General features: G+C 37.5%; 1 long non-coding RNA gene across 1 annotated transcript; it reads left to right on the forward strand.

Moving 5' to 3' along the window:
* The first annotated feature begins 4,898 nt into the window (after window positions 1-4,898).
* LOC126717408 (uncharacterized) lies at window positions 4,899-14,148 on the forward strand. The gene is made up of 2 exons (XR_007652570.1): window positions 4,899-4,950; window positions 13,701-14,148. It is a non-coding gene; the product is annotated as an uncharacterized LOC126717408 (long non-coding RNA).
* The last annotated feature ends 832 nt before the right edge of the window (window positions 14,149-14,980 follow it).

The following is a 14,980-nucleotide window of genomic DNA, read 5'->3' on the forward strand; positions in this document are numbered from 1 at the left end:
CAATGTTTGACTTTTCCCACCCTTTTCAGCATATCAGTGGGTCCCATATACTGTTCACAAGACCCACAAACCTTACTTTTCAGCAATTTTTCATTAAAAATGAGCCTCACAGTACTATTCACACATTTAAAAATTATTTTACTATAGTGTTTTTCAGTTTTCAGCTGTATCCAAACGAACTCTTATTTTTCTATTAAAATATTAGAGAATGTTAGGTAGCCAGTTTTCCTTCTTCTTCAATATTTTTTATTTATTTATTAAGCGGTGGGCCCTATACAAAAATTCTCCTTTGGCAAGATTAATACTTTGCACCATTTTTTTCTTTTTTATAACGTGTAGTAGAACTTTATTCAAATTAGTAGCACATTGCAAAGCATACTATACAACAACTTAGCGATAATATGGCTAAATCAACAATGCTGAATCTAATCTTTATCAAGAACAATGACCATAAAGTGGTGAAATTTTATCTATGTTCAATTGTATATTAACTAATCTCTAAATTAAGATGGCTTTAAATTAATTTCAATGTAGCCTTACATCACTTTGATGGTAAAAAAATGTTCTTAACATCTACAGAATATAATAGGCAACTGAACATAAAATCAAAAGCTCGATTCATTCATAATCAATTGATTATGCCAATTGTTGTGGGGCGTTCTCCTAGATTATGCAAATTAAATTGCGTAGCATAAAAACAAAAGTTGATTTTCTCATTCAAAGGCTCTTAACATTAAATCTTGTTTTCCCCTCAAAAAAAAAAAATAAATTAATTAATTAAATCTTGTTTTATTTTCTCTAAAAGATACTTTTTTTGAAAATATTTCTCTTCAAACTAGTTTGGAGAAAAATCCTTCAAACTCCTCTTAGATTTTTTTTATTAGTTGTGATTTTTGAAAATCTAGCCGTTGGATTGTATGTTCTTATTATATCATTCATCAATCAAATTTTTTAAATTTTAAGTTTTTGTAGTCTAAAATTATTTATAAAAAATAATATTATTAATTGAATAGTAAATGTAGGATTAAGGGTCCAAATTATATATTGGGCCTTGGGCCTTGTCCGAGAGCGTGGGTGGTCCGAGGAGGAACGAATGATAATGAATAGTTCAGGCTTAGGATTTAATGAGCAAGATACAAATGGGAAGGTTGTCCAAGGAGGAATATCTCATCGGATACGATAAATACAACTCAAATATGTATTCCAATGATCAGAGTGACCTTCCATGAAACTCCAGTGATAGGAACGTGCATCATGAACATACGAGAAGGAGGGAACCCAAAAATATCTAAGGAAAGGTTGCTACCACCGCATTGAATGCACTGTAGCTACTTTTCTGACCGCATTTATGTGGAGAAGACCTTTGAACAGTATTACCTTGGTTACCACAACTCACAAAAAGCCAAAGAGGGTGTCTGATGGGACAGGTACTCAAATAAGGGCTCAGATGACCAACAAGTGTAGGATCAAAATGGTCCAAAGGGAGCTATATAATGTAAATGATTCTCTAGGAGGAAAGGATCAGAAAAATAAAAAGAGAACACTATAGCCATCAAAATTATACTTGTATTCAGTCTAGTTGATTTATATAAAGACTTACCTCCTCGAACAATGAATTGATTCAGATCAGTGCTTCTTGTTCTTGTTTGATCATCATTTAAATCCATACTAGCCATTATCCAATTCATTAGGGCCTAGTTCTTTGACCCACTCTCTACAAATTTATTGTACTAGGCTCACTGCGTCAAGATCTCATATAGCCTGGGCTTGGGCTGCAAAACGTGTCCTCACAGTAAATAACATCCAATTTGATTGAAATTTAACATATATGTTAAGAACATGAAATTCAACGATTCAATTTTAAAAATTTACATCCAATAAAAAGATATAGTAAAAATTTGAAATTTTTCTTTCTAAACTAGTTTAAAAAGAAAAATAATTCAACTTTTTTTTGGTTAGAGAGAAAAGAGATGCTAACAAATCTTCAAGTTACAATCCTCTATTTTAATACTTACTTCAACCTTAAAATCACCACCCTCCAATAAAAACAACTTTACCAAGTTATATCCACTTTTTAAAAGTTTTGGTTCGTATTTTGAAATAGACGGTTAATTGTACCATCTAATAAGTATAGTTTTTTGCCTTTTGAAGTATGTAAAAAGTTTGTGAGTATGATTTTTATTACTAAAAATAAGTAACTAGGTAAACTCAATAACATCTATCAAATAAATAAATAAAAAAAAAAAATTATAATATTCCACAATGCAAAAGTAATTAACCACACTACTGTTATATGTCTAGGCTAAAAAATAAGCATGATTCATGCCTACATCATCAAGTCTAGTGTGAAAAGAGCAACACCACCGCACTTAAAGTAAAGATTCGAGAATTTTCAATATATGACCTTTAGTTTGGTTTCGATAGCGACGTAGTGGATGATAATCAATAGCTTAGCACAACCCTTATGGCAAAAGTAGTTGATGTTGAACATAACTTAGACTTATATTGACTAATCTTTATATATTTACAGTAATTAATTGATTAAAATTTGAACTAAAATTAGCAATTAATCATAAAGCATTATGACTAATCTTTATATACTCTCAATCCACCAAGCGCAGTGCCTTTATCTATATCTATATCTATATTGTTTATAAGAGGATTTTTCTCTTTGAATTGGATTTTTATGTAGTTTAAAAATACCCCTAAACTTTACGTTTAAAAGAGAAAAAACTTGAAGACAAATCAGTAAAAATATACCTCCAACTCCACTTAAAATGCCTACAAAATAAGACACTTTTCAAAATAATCTTACTGAAATTTTTTTTTAAAAGAAAAATTATGACATTAGACAAAGAAAAAAAAAACTTCATCGCCCACGCAAAGCACGTATAATGAGGCTAATTATTTATAAACAACACTTCTCACAAAGTTAATTTTTATCATATTGACTAATCTTTATATATTTACAGTAATTAATTGATTAAAATTCGAACTAAAATTAGAAATTAATCACAAAGCATTATGACTAATCTTTATATACTCTCAATCCTCCACACATAGTAACTTTATCTATATCTATATTATTTATAAGAGAATTCTTTTTTTTGGATTACAGTTTTATGTGATTCAGAAATACCCCTAAACTTTACTTTTAGTAGGGAAAAAACTTGAAGACAAATTAGTAGAGATATATCTCCAACTCCACTTAAAACGCCTACAGAATAGGACACTTTTCAAAACAAATTTGCCAAAATAAAAAAATTTAATGAAAATTATGACACTAGACCAACAAAAAAAGTCTCATCGCACGTGAAAAGTATGTGTGATAAGACAAGTTATTTATAAAAGAATCCAAATGCTTCACACAAAATTTATCTTTATCATATTGACTAATCTTTATGTACTTACAGTAATTAATTGATTAAAATTTGAACTAAAATTAGCAATTAATCATAAGGCATTATGACTAATCTTTATATACTTCCAATCCACCATGCACAATACCTATATTATTTATATAAACTAAATTGGAATTGAGTTTTTACAACAAATTACAGGTGGTTAGTTGTTATTGGTTCAAATTTGAACCTAACACTAAGATTACTTTTTTGTCCCAACAATAACAACCAGTAACAACCTGCCACTTAGGATTTATTGTAAAAATGTTGTAGACATATCATTTCTCTTATCTATATCTATATTGTTTATAAGAGGATTTTTCTCTTTAAATTGGACTTTTATGTAATTTAAAAATACCTCTAAACTTTAGGTTTAAAAGGGAAAAAACTTGAAGACAAATCAGTAAAATTATACCTCCAATTCCACTTAAAATGCCTACAAAATAGGACACTTTTCAAAATAATCTTACTGAATTTTTTTTTTTAAAGAAAAATTATAACACTAGACAAAGAAAAAAAAGAAAAGCCTCATCGCCCACGCAAAGCACGTGTGATGAAGCGAATTATTTATAAACAACACTTCTCGCAAAGTTAATTTTTATCATATAGACTAATCTTTATATACTTACTGTAATTAATGGATTAAAATTCGAACTAAAATTAGAAATTAATCACAAAGCATTATGACTAATCTTTATATACTCTCAATCCCCACGCATAGTAACTTTACCTATATCTATATTATTTATAAGAGAATTCTTTTCTTTAGACTAGACTTTTATGTGATTCAAAATACCCCTAAACCTTACTTTTAATAGGGAAAAACTTAAAGACAAATCAGTAGAGATATATCTCCAACTCCACTTAAAACGCCTACAAAATATGACACTTTTCAAAACAAATTTATCCAAAAAAAAATTTAATTGAAAATTATGACACTAGACCAACAAAAAAAGTCTTATCGCATGCGAAAAGTATGTGTGATAAGACAAGTTATTTATAAAAGAATTCAAACACTTCACGCAAAATTTATCTTTATCATATTGACTAATCTTTATGTACTTACAGTAATTAATTGATTAAAATTTGAACTAAAATTAGCAATTAATCATAAGGCATTCTGACTAATCTTTATATACTTCCAATCCACCATGCACAGTACCTATATTATTTATATAAACTAGTTTGGAATTGAATTTTTGTTTGTTTTGAAAGATAAATTTGTCTTAATTATCCATAATGCCAATGTAGGACATGCCTCAGAGTTTTAAGCATCCTACACTTTTCACAGAAACCCAGATAATATAACAAAAGAATTGAATATTCACAGCAAAACCCAGATCAAATAAGAAATGAGAGACTAGACAGCAAAACCCAGAACAAAAACAAAAGAATTAAATATTCACAGCAAAACCCAGATCAAATAAGAAATGAGAGTCTAGACAGCAAAACCCAGAACCAAAAAAAAAAAAAAAAAAAAAAAAAAAAAAAAAAAAAAAAAAAGTGATGGTTCATTTAGGATGAACTCAACGGGTCTTGTTGGGCACAGGTAAGCATCAACCCGTGATCCTTCCACTGCCAGGGGCGGGAGGTAGTCGCTGCTCTGTGAAACCAGCCTCACGCAGTTCCCTCCACTCTAGAAACCATGAGACCCAGAGCCTTCGCCCAAGTCACATGGCTCAACCCTTGGCTTGGAATGGGCAGGCCAATTGGTAGCCACCTCGCACCCGACCAGTTGAGTTGAACCACAGTTCCTTCACTTTAGTGCCCCTACACAGGTTACAAGCTCACGCTACTGAGCTCGGCAATTCAAGAAATGATTTATGCCTATTATAAAGTATAGTTTTTTCTTGTACTTGAGCGGTGTGGGACTGATGTTTGTTTTCATTTTGAGGTGCAAACTTCTCATTTAACCCCCCCTCCATTTAAGTGATTAGTTCTGAGAAGTTCTAGTCCTTGATGGGTGGAGATATACATCAATTGTTTGTTTGATATCACTTTAATTTAACAAAGTATTGAATCATTTAGGTGGCTCAAATTGGATCACGCATACCATCCATTAGTTCAAAGATAAAAAAAAAAAAAAAAAAATTTGAGACATGGAAGAATTGCGAGTTGGGAGCATTATCCACACACGTACATAAAAATATAAATAATTAGTTAAATTAATTTTTTGAAAAAATAAACATAAATATTCACATATTAAAATTTTTACCTAAATTTAATACTACTTATAATTATATTTTTCTAATTTTTAATAAAAAAGAACATGTGGTGATCTTTGTTGTATGATGATTTTTATTGAACATATGTGATTGATTTTTTTTATTTATAAATTTTATAATTCATTAATATTAGATTTTTAGTATTTTGCCCTTATTAATTCATTTGATACAAAAATTTAAAAAAAAAAAAAAAAAAAAAAACTTGAGTATATATATAACACAAATTTAAGTGGATTTTTCTCTTTGAATTGGATTTTAATGTAGTTCAAAAATACACCTAAAATTTACGTTTAAAATGGAAAAAACTTGAAGACAAATCAATAAAAATATACCTCAAACTCCACTTAAAATGCCTACAAAATAAAACATTTTTCAAAATAATCTTACTAATTAATTGATTAAAATTGGAACTAAAATTAGAAATTAATCACAAAGCATTATGACTAATACTACTACACATGTGTCTTGGGCTCAAGCTTATAAGGCACATGTGGGAGGCGTCTCTCCCCGATGTGGGATTGAGCAAAACCGTGAGGCATAGCCAAAGCAAACAATACCTGCTGTGGGGTCCAATAATTGATGGGCCAGGCCCACTTGCTGATGGAGAGTTCAAAGGCCTAAGCCGAAAAAGGTCATGGTCCGAGCTCAAGAATAATAAGGCCCAATTGGCCCGAAGAAGCAGCCGAGGACAGTGCAGTCCTCGGCTGACCCAAAGATCCACCAAGAAGAGGGGCAAAACGGTAAAGGGACATGCTTGAAGGGAAATCTAAAATATCTAGGAAAGGCTGCCTTTACCATCTTCCCCATGCATATCTCTGCGCCTAACAGAGCCTTATCCTTTAACTTTATTAACCACTCCCAACAACTTTGGGTTGGGATTGACAGGACAAGTATCAGTCTTGGAAATGTCGACCCTACACGTGGACGAAGGAAAATGAATGCAGACTAGTATAAAAGAAAAGATAAGTAATATAGAGGGGGGAGGACTGGCCAGAGAAGGAAAGGCTCCCAGTCTACCTCCAGAAGAAAGGCTCCAAGGGTGAAAGCGCTTAAATCACATATGAACACCACCAGAACCACCACTGGGTAATTAAGGCCTAGCCTTTCGAATCCACTCTCTACAAATGATATTGTTTGGGCCCTTTCACGTGCGAACCCAACTCTACTGCGGTTCGTCGCGAAACGTGTCCCTACAATTGGCGCCGGTCTATGGGAAAGGCTTGCGCGTTAGCTCGAGCGGTGGTGAAGTTGAGCTTCTGTCGAACAAGGGTCTATAAGGGTGCCTTTATGACCGGCGACACATTGTTGCTATTCCAACATAAGTTCCCACTAGGGGCTACGTCTCACAGTGTCAATGGCATGGGCAAGTCTAGGGGCTTCAAACATCAGGCTGGCTTCCCCCACCTTGTTCGAGGAGCTAAACCTTTGGAAGATAAATAAATAAAGAAAAATACAAGTTTTGGACAGAACCAAGGCCTTGTATGGTCCTCGGACCCAAGCCTCTGGGGAAACCAACTACTTACAAAGACAATACAAGTTTTGGACAGAACCAAGGTCTTGCATGGTCCTCGGACCCAAGCCTTTGGGGAAACCAACTACTTACAAAGACAATACAAGTTTTGGACAGAACCAAGGCCTTGCATGGTCCTCGGTCCCAAGCCTCTGGGGAAACCAACTACTTAAAAAAGAGAATACAAGTTTTGGACAGAACCAAGGCCTTGCATGGTCCTCGGACCCAAGCCTCTGGGGAAACCAACTACTTACAAAGACAATACAAGTTTTGGACAGAACCAAGGCCTTGTATGGTCCTTGGACCCAAGCCTCTGGGGAAACCAACTACTTAAAAAAGAGAATACAAGTTTTGGACAGAACCAAGGCCTTGCATGGTCCTCGGACCCAAGCCTCTGGGGAAACCAACTACTTAAAAAAGAAAAATACAAGTTTTGGACAGAACCAAGGCCTTGCATGGTCCTCGGACCCAAGCCTCTGGGGAAACCAACTACTTACAAAGACAATACAAGTTTTGGACAGAACCAAGGCCTTGTATGGTCCTCGGACCCAAGCCTCTGGGGAAACCAACTACTTACAAAGACAATACAAGTTTTGGACAGAACCAAGGCCTTGCATGGTCCTCGGACCCAAGCCTCTGGGGAAACCAACTACTTACAAAGACAATACAAGTTTTGGACAGAACCAAGGTCTTGCATGGTCCTCGGACCCAAGCCTTTGGGGAAACCAACTACTTACAAAGACAATACAAGTTTTGGACAGAACCAAGGCCTTGTATGGTCCTCGGACCCAAGCCTCTGGGGAAACCAACTACTTACAAAGACAATACAAGTTTTGGACAGAACCAAGGCCTTGCATGGTCCTCGGTCCCAAGCCTCTGGGGAAACCAACTACTTAAAAAAGAGAATACAAGTTTTGGACAGAACCAAGGCCTTGCATGGTCCTCGGACCCAAGCCTCTGGGGAAACCAACTACTTACAAAGACAATACAAGTTTTGGACAGAACCAAGGCCTTGTATGGTCCTTGAACCCAAGCCTCTGGGGAAACCAACTACTTAAAAAAGAGAATACAAGTTTTGGACAGAACCAAGGCCTTGCATGGTCCTCGGACCCAAGCCTCTGGGGAAACCAACTACTTAAAAAAGAAAAATACAAGTTTTGGACAGAACCAAGGCCTTGCATGGTCCTCGGACTCAAGCCTCTGGGGAAACCAACTACTTACAAAGACAATACAAGTTTTGGACAGAACCAAGGCCTTGTATGGTCCTCGGACCCAAGCCTCTGGGGAAACCAACTACTTACAAAGACAATACAAGTTTTGGACAGAACCAAGGCCTTGCATGGTCCTCGGACCCAAGCCTTTGGGGAAACCAACTACTTAAAAAAGAGAATACAAGTTTTGGACAGAACCAAGGCCTTGCATGGTCCTCGGACCCAAGCCTCTGGGGAAACCAACTACTTACAAAGACAATACAAGTTTTGGACAGAACCAAGGCCTTGTATGGTCCTCGGACCCAAGCCTCTGGGGAAACCAACTACTTACAAAGACAATACAAGTTTTGGACAGAACCAAGGCCTTGCATGGTCCTCGGACCCAAGCCTCTGGGGAAACCAACTACTTATAAAAGAGAATACAAGTTTTGGACAGAACCAAGGCCTTGCATGGTCCTCGGACCCAAGCCTCTGGGGAAACCAACTACTTAAAAAAGACAATACAAGTTTTGGACAGAACCAAGGCCTTGCATGGTCCTCGGACCCAAGCCTCTGGGGAAACCAACTACTTAAAAAAGACAATACAAGTTTTGGACAGAACCAAGGCCTTGCATGGTCCTCGGACCCAAGCCTCTGGGGAAACCAACTGCTTACAAAGACAATACAAGTTTTGGACAGAACCAAGGCCTTGTATGGTCCTCGGACCCAAGCCTCTGGGGAAACCAACTACTTACAAAGACAATACAAGTTTTGGACAGAACCAATGCCTTGTATGGTCCTCGGGCCCAAGCCTCTGGGGAAACCAACTACTTACAAAGACAATATGAGTTTTGGACAGAACCAAGGCCTTGTATGGTCCTCGGACCCAAGCCTCTGGGGAGACCAACTCCTTAAAAGGAAAAACTACGTTACATGGATTCTCTAGTTTGCCCTCGGATCCTCAACACTAAAGGGACCAGTACGGAATGGAGTAACGTGTTTCCAAAAGCATAATCGAAGTCATGCAATGCTCGGTCACTCCCTCGGATGAATTATTTAGAATTTGTCGTTCTCAGACAGTATTCTCGCACTTATTACAGAACGTTCAACCGCTATCTCGGTTAGTTTCCTAAGTTTAACTTACTATGGATTATTATTATTATGCCTGATAGTGTCGGTAAATTAGAATTAGTTGGATCGTGTTTCAAGAGTTCTTGCTTTAAATACCGCCGAGGAGAAACACACACATGGAGCACACCCATTCACAAAGTAGTGTTGTCAAAGGAACAGTATTCAAAACAAGTAAAGAAATTTTCATTTTTTTTTACTAAAACAAAGAAATAGTACAGCGTACAATGAAAAGTTGGAATCAGTTTGTGTCAAAGCTCACTACATAACCAAAAAGAAAGGAAGATACAAGAGAATAAGATAAAGCCGAGGAAGTAGATCAGAGGAGAAGTTGGCTACAGCTCCAAGACCTTGTTCTTCCTCAATGCTTTCACATGCCCACAACTCAAACAGCAAAAGAGACCCAACTTGAGCCTGACACCGCTGAAGGAAAGGTGCAGGGAGTTGGAAGTTGAGGGGCTTTCTCTAAATATTTGCCTGCCACAAGGCAAAGGCGCTGATGGCGGAGAATCTTTCTTCTGACATACCAAAATTCTGGTATGAACAGAACCTGCTTCGGATTTTGACTAAAAGAGGGAGAGACATCCTTTCCCCTCGATCGAAATGGAGTATTCTCTTGAACTTATGCTTCCTGTGCCCATACCTCACTATTTTGAGTCTCATGAGGGCACGGCGCTTCCGTGGTGGAGAGAGTTCCTTCTTCCCAACCTTCGCCTCAAACATGTTGTGCTAAGGGAGGACAGCACTGAGTATAGGAGCTGTGATTTGGGAGAAAACTAAAGAATTGGTGCGAAGGTGAAGTAACTTTCTCTCCTATTTATTTAAAGAGATAAGGTGGTGGCATTTAATTCACGCAGCGTCCCAAGGAACGCTACAGACAAGATGGCTTAGGCTCAATCTCCAACGCCACCTACAACCAGGGGATTAAAGGAGTCTCTGGAAGGTGCACCTCGAACATTGAGACGCCAAATAGTACTGCGTAACCAAAAACTACATAAATACCCTTTAAGTTGTGAGCCAAGTGAATTCGCGGCCCAGGCCTGTTCTGCATGGGGGCCCAGGGGCAATGGCCCACGCCGAGGAATAACTGTTGCCGAGGACAACTTCCTGCTCGGCACCTCGTGAAATATCTGAGGAAATGGAGAAACTGAATCCAAAAAGTTTTGGACAGAACCTAGGACTTGCATGGTCCTCGGACTCAAGCCTATGGGGAAACCAAGTACTGAGAAAAACCTAAGTTTTGGACAGAACCTAGGGCTTGCATGGTCCTCGGACTCAAGCCTATGGGGAAACCAAGTACTGAGAAAAAATCTAAGTTTTAGACAGAACCCAGGCGTTACGAAGTCTTCGAACTCAAGCCTTTTGGGAAACCGACTACTCGAATGGGGAAGGTTCTCGGCTCAAATACTGTAAAGGTTAAAGCCAGTGTGTCAAGAAGATGGCAAAACGACCCAACTTTCATTAACCTAAGGAAACTGTCCATTTGGCGAGTGGCATGTCCTCGGATAGTTACTTCCTACACCGTATCGAGCACTTAGTCCTCATCTTGGCTAATTTTAAGGTGAGTTTCGTTCCTCACTGGTCGGCTTTGCTATTTTAAATAATTTTATTAAAGTTATGGTGACACCTTTTTATTAGCAAACATTTTAGCCTTAGTTATCATTGATTCAAAGGCTATATTATGGTGCCGAGCAGCGTTTGTAAACTCGTAAAAACATAGAAACATAACATGCGAAATAAAGTAACAGCAACTTTTATTAATATGAAAAATTATTACAACGTACAAAGAAGGGCTTAAACAAGCCTATACAAAAGATGAACTGCCAAAGCAACAATAGCATCCGCAATACAGATAAGTAAACAGTCAGGTGTCTTTTAAACTCGCCTTCAAAGTCTCTCCAACCTCTGCCTCAATACTGCTCATATCAGGAGAAGAACCTTCTTTAGAAAAAGATGAAGGAGAAGGAAGAAGAATTGGAACACATGGAAGCACTTCAGCAAGCTCTTGTCATCAAGGAGCACAAAGGAAGATGGAGGACATGAGCAGAAGATGGAGGAGATGAATGAAGAAGATGGAGGACATGAGTAAAAGAAGGAGGAGAAGAAGAAGGAAAAGCACCAGGATGGATCTGATGGTGGAAAGAAGAAGAAAGAGAGGCAGAAGGAGGCGCCAGTGAACGAAGAGAGGAAGAAGCAGGGGCACTTAGTCCCTGCCCCAGTCCTGACTCCTAACACACTGGTGCCATGTTAGATATGCTCATAACAGAGCGGAGGGTGGTGATAATGGATGTCTTTGACTCGGTCACACCGAAAGTGAGATGTGACGAGTCCCTGCTTCAGATTTTGGCTAAAAGGAAGGGGAGACAAATCTTGAGTCTCCGCCATCCCTGCCCTGACCGAGCCATCTCGAGCTTTATTAGGACATGGTGTTTTTGGGAATGAAGTGGTTTATTCATGGCTGACTACTGTGGTAAACTTTCTATTGAATAAGGTATAACCAGAGAGAAGAAGTGGACTCTGGGAGGAATCTGAGGGACTCAGGTATGAGAAAGTAAGCTTTTGTCTTCTCTCTTTATATAGGGGACGAGGAAAAGAGTACATAATACGTTCAGATCTCCAAGGAAATCTGCAAACATGAATGCGTCCGTTTCATTCCCCCACGCCATCAAAAACCGTTGAATCTGGAAGGCCTCGTAAAGGGAAGACATTAAAGACGCGCTTCAGATAACCAAACGGCATAAACGCATCGTGCGCAAATCAAGGGAAATGCCTTGTAGGCCGGTACATTCCCTGGGCAGGTGAAGAGTCGCCAGCACCAGTCAAGGGATGAGTTAAATGAGCCATAATAAAGGCTCGGTATTACCAAAACCCCCCTCTCCAACCATGATGTCGGACAGCCGGGTTTTGAGGGGCTATTGTGGGGTCCAATAATTGATGGGCCAGGCCCACTTGCTGATGGAGAGTTCAAAGGCCTAAGCCGAAAAAGGTCATGGCCCGAGCTCAAGAATAATAAGGCCCAATTGGCCCGGAGAAGCAGCCGAGGACAGTGCAGTCCTCGGCTGACCCAAAGATCCACCAAGAAGAGGGGCAAAACGGTAAAGGGACATGCTTGACGGGAAATCTAAAATATCTAGGAAATGCTGCCTTTACCATCTTCCTCATGCATATCTCTGCGCCTAACAGAGCCTTATCCTTTAACTTTATTAACCACTCCCAACAACTTTGGGTTGGGATTGACAGGACAAGTATCAGTCTTGGAAATGTCGACCCTACACGTGGACGAAGGAAAATGAATGCAAACTAGTATAAAAGAAAAGATAAGTAATATAGAGGGGGGAGGACTGGCCAGAGAAGGAAAGGCTCCTAGTCTACCTCCAGAAGAAAGGCTCCAAGGGTGAAAGCGCTTAAATCATATATGAACACCACCAGAACCACCACTGGGTAACTAAGGCCTAGCCTTTCGAATCCACTCTCTACAAATGATATTGTTTGGGCCCTTTCACGTGCGAACCCAATTTTACTGCGGTTCGTCGCGAAACGTGTCCCTACACCTGCTAATTGGGGACTGAGACAAGAAACCCTCCCACACCCCTAAACCTTACTTTTAATAGGGATTAAAAAATTTGAAGACAAATCAGTAGAGATATATCTTCAACTCTACATAAAACGTCTACAAAATAACAAAAAGTCTTATTGCACGCGAAAAGTATGTGTGATAAGACAAGTTATTTATAAAAGAATCCAAACACTTCACGCAAAATTTATCTTTATCATATTGACTAATCTTTATGTACTTATAGTAATTAATTGATTAAAATTTGAACTAAAATTAGCAATTAATCATAAGGCATTATGACTAATCTTTATATACTCCCAATCCACCATGCACAGTACCTATATTATTTATATAAACTAGATTGGAATTGAGTTTTTGTTTGTTTTGAAAGATAAATTTGTCTTAATTATCAATGCCAATGTAGGACATGCCTCAGAGTTTTAAGCATCCTACACTTTTCACAGAAACCCAGATAATATAACAAAAGAATTGAATATTCACAGCAAAACCCAGATCAAATAAGAAATGAGAGACTAGACAGCAAAACCCAGAACAAAAACAAAAGAATTAAATATTCACAGCAAAACCCAGATCAAATAAGAAAGGAGAGAGTCTAGACAGCAAAACCCAGAACAAAAAAAAAAGTGATGGTTCATTTGGGATGAACTCAACGGGTCTTATTGGGCACAGGTAAAGCATCAACCCGTAATCCTTCCACTGCCAGGGGCGGGAGGTAGTCGCTGCTCTGTGAAACCAGCCTCACGCAGTTCCCCCCGCTCTAGAAACCATGAGACCCAGAGCCTTCGCCCAAGTCACATGAATCAACCCTTGGCTTGAAATGGGCAGGCCAATTAGTAGCCACCTCGCACCCGACCAGTTGAGTTGAACCACAGTACAATCACCCTAGTGCCCCTGTACAGGTTACAGGCTCACGCTACTGAGCTCGGCAATCAATAGATGAATTATGCCTATTATAAAGTATAGTTTTTTCTTGTACTTGAGCGGTGTGGGACTGATGTTTGTTTTCATTTTGGGGTGCAAACTTCTCATTTAACACCCCCTCCATTTAAGTGATTAGTTCTGAGAAGTTCTAGTCCTTGATGGGTGGAGATATACATCAATTGTTTGTTTGATATCACTTTAATTTAACAAAGTATTGAATCATTTAGGTGGCTCAAATTGGATCACGCATACCATCCATTAGTTCAATGATAAAAAAAAAAATCTGAGACATGGAAGAATTGGGAGTTGGGAGCATTATCCATACACGTACATAAAAATATAAATAATTAGTCAAATTAATTTTTTGAAAAAATAAACATAAATATTCACATATTAAAATTTTTACCTAAATTTAATACTACTTATAATTATTTTTTTTCTAATTTTTAATAAAAAAGAACATGTGGTGATCTTTGTTGTATGGTGATTTTTATTGAACATATGTGATTGATTTTTTTTATTTATAAATTTTATAATTCATTAATATTAGATTTTTAGTATTTTGCCCTTATTAATTCATTTGATACAAAAAAAAAAAATTTAAAAAAAACTTGAGTATATATATGACACAAATTTAAGTGGATTTTTCTCTTTAAATTGGATTTTAATGTAGTTCAAAAATACACCTAAACTTTACGTTTAAAATGGAAAAAACTTGAAGACAAATCAATAAAAATATACCTCAAACTCCACTTAAAATGCCTACAAAATAGGACGTTTTTCAAAATAATCTTACTAATTAATTGATTAAAATTGGAACTAAAATTAGAAATTAATCACAAAACATTATGACTAATACTACTACACATTTGTCTTGGGCTCAAGCTTATAAGGCGTATGTGGGAGGCGTCTCTCCCCGATGTGGGATTGAGCAAAACCGTGGGTCATAGCCAAAGCAGACAATACCTGCTAATTGGGGGCTGAGACAAGAAACCCTCCCACACCCCTAAACCTTACTTTTAATAGGG

Source organism: Quercus robur, chromosome 1 (assembly GCF_932294415.1).
Source record: "Quercus robur chromosome 1, dhQueRobu3.1, whole genome shotgun sequence".
NCBI lineage: Eukaryota > Viridiplantae > Streptophyta > Magnoliopsida > Fagales > Fagaceae > Quercus > Quercus robur.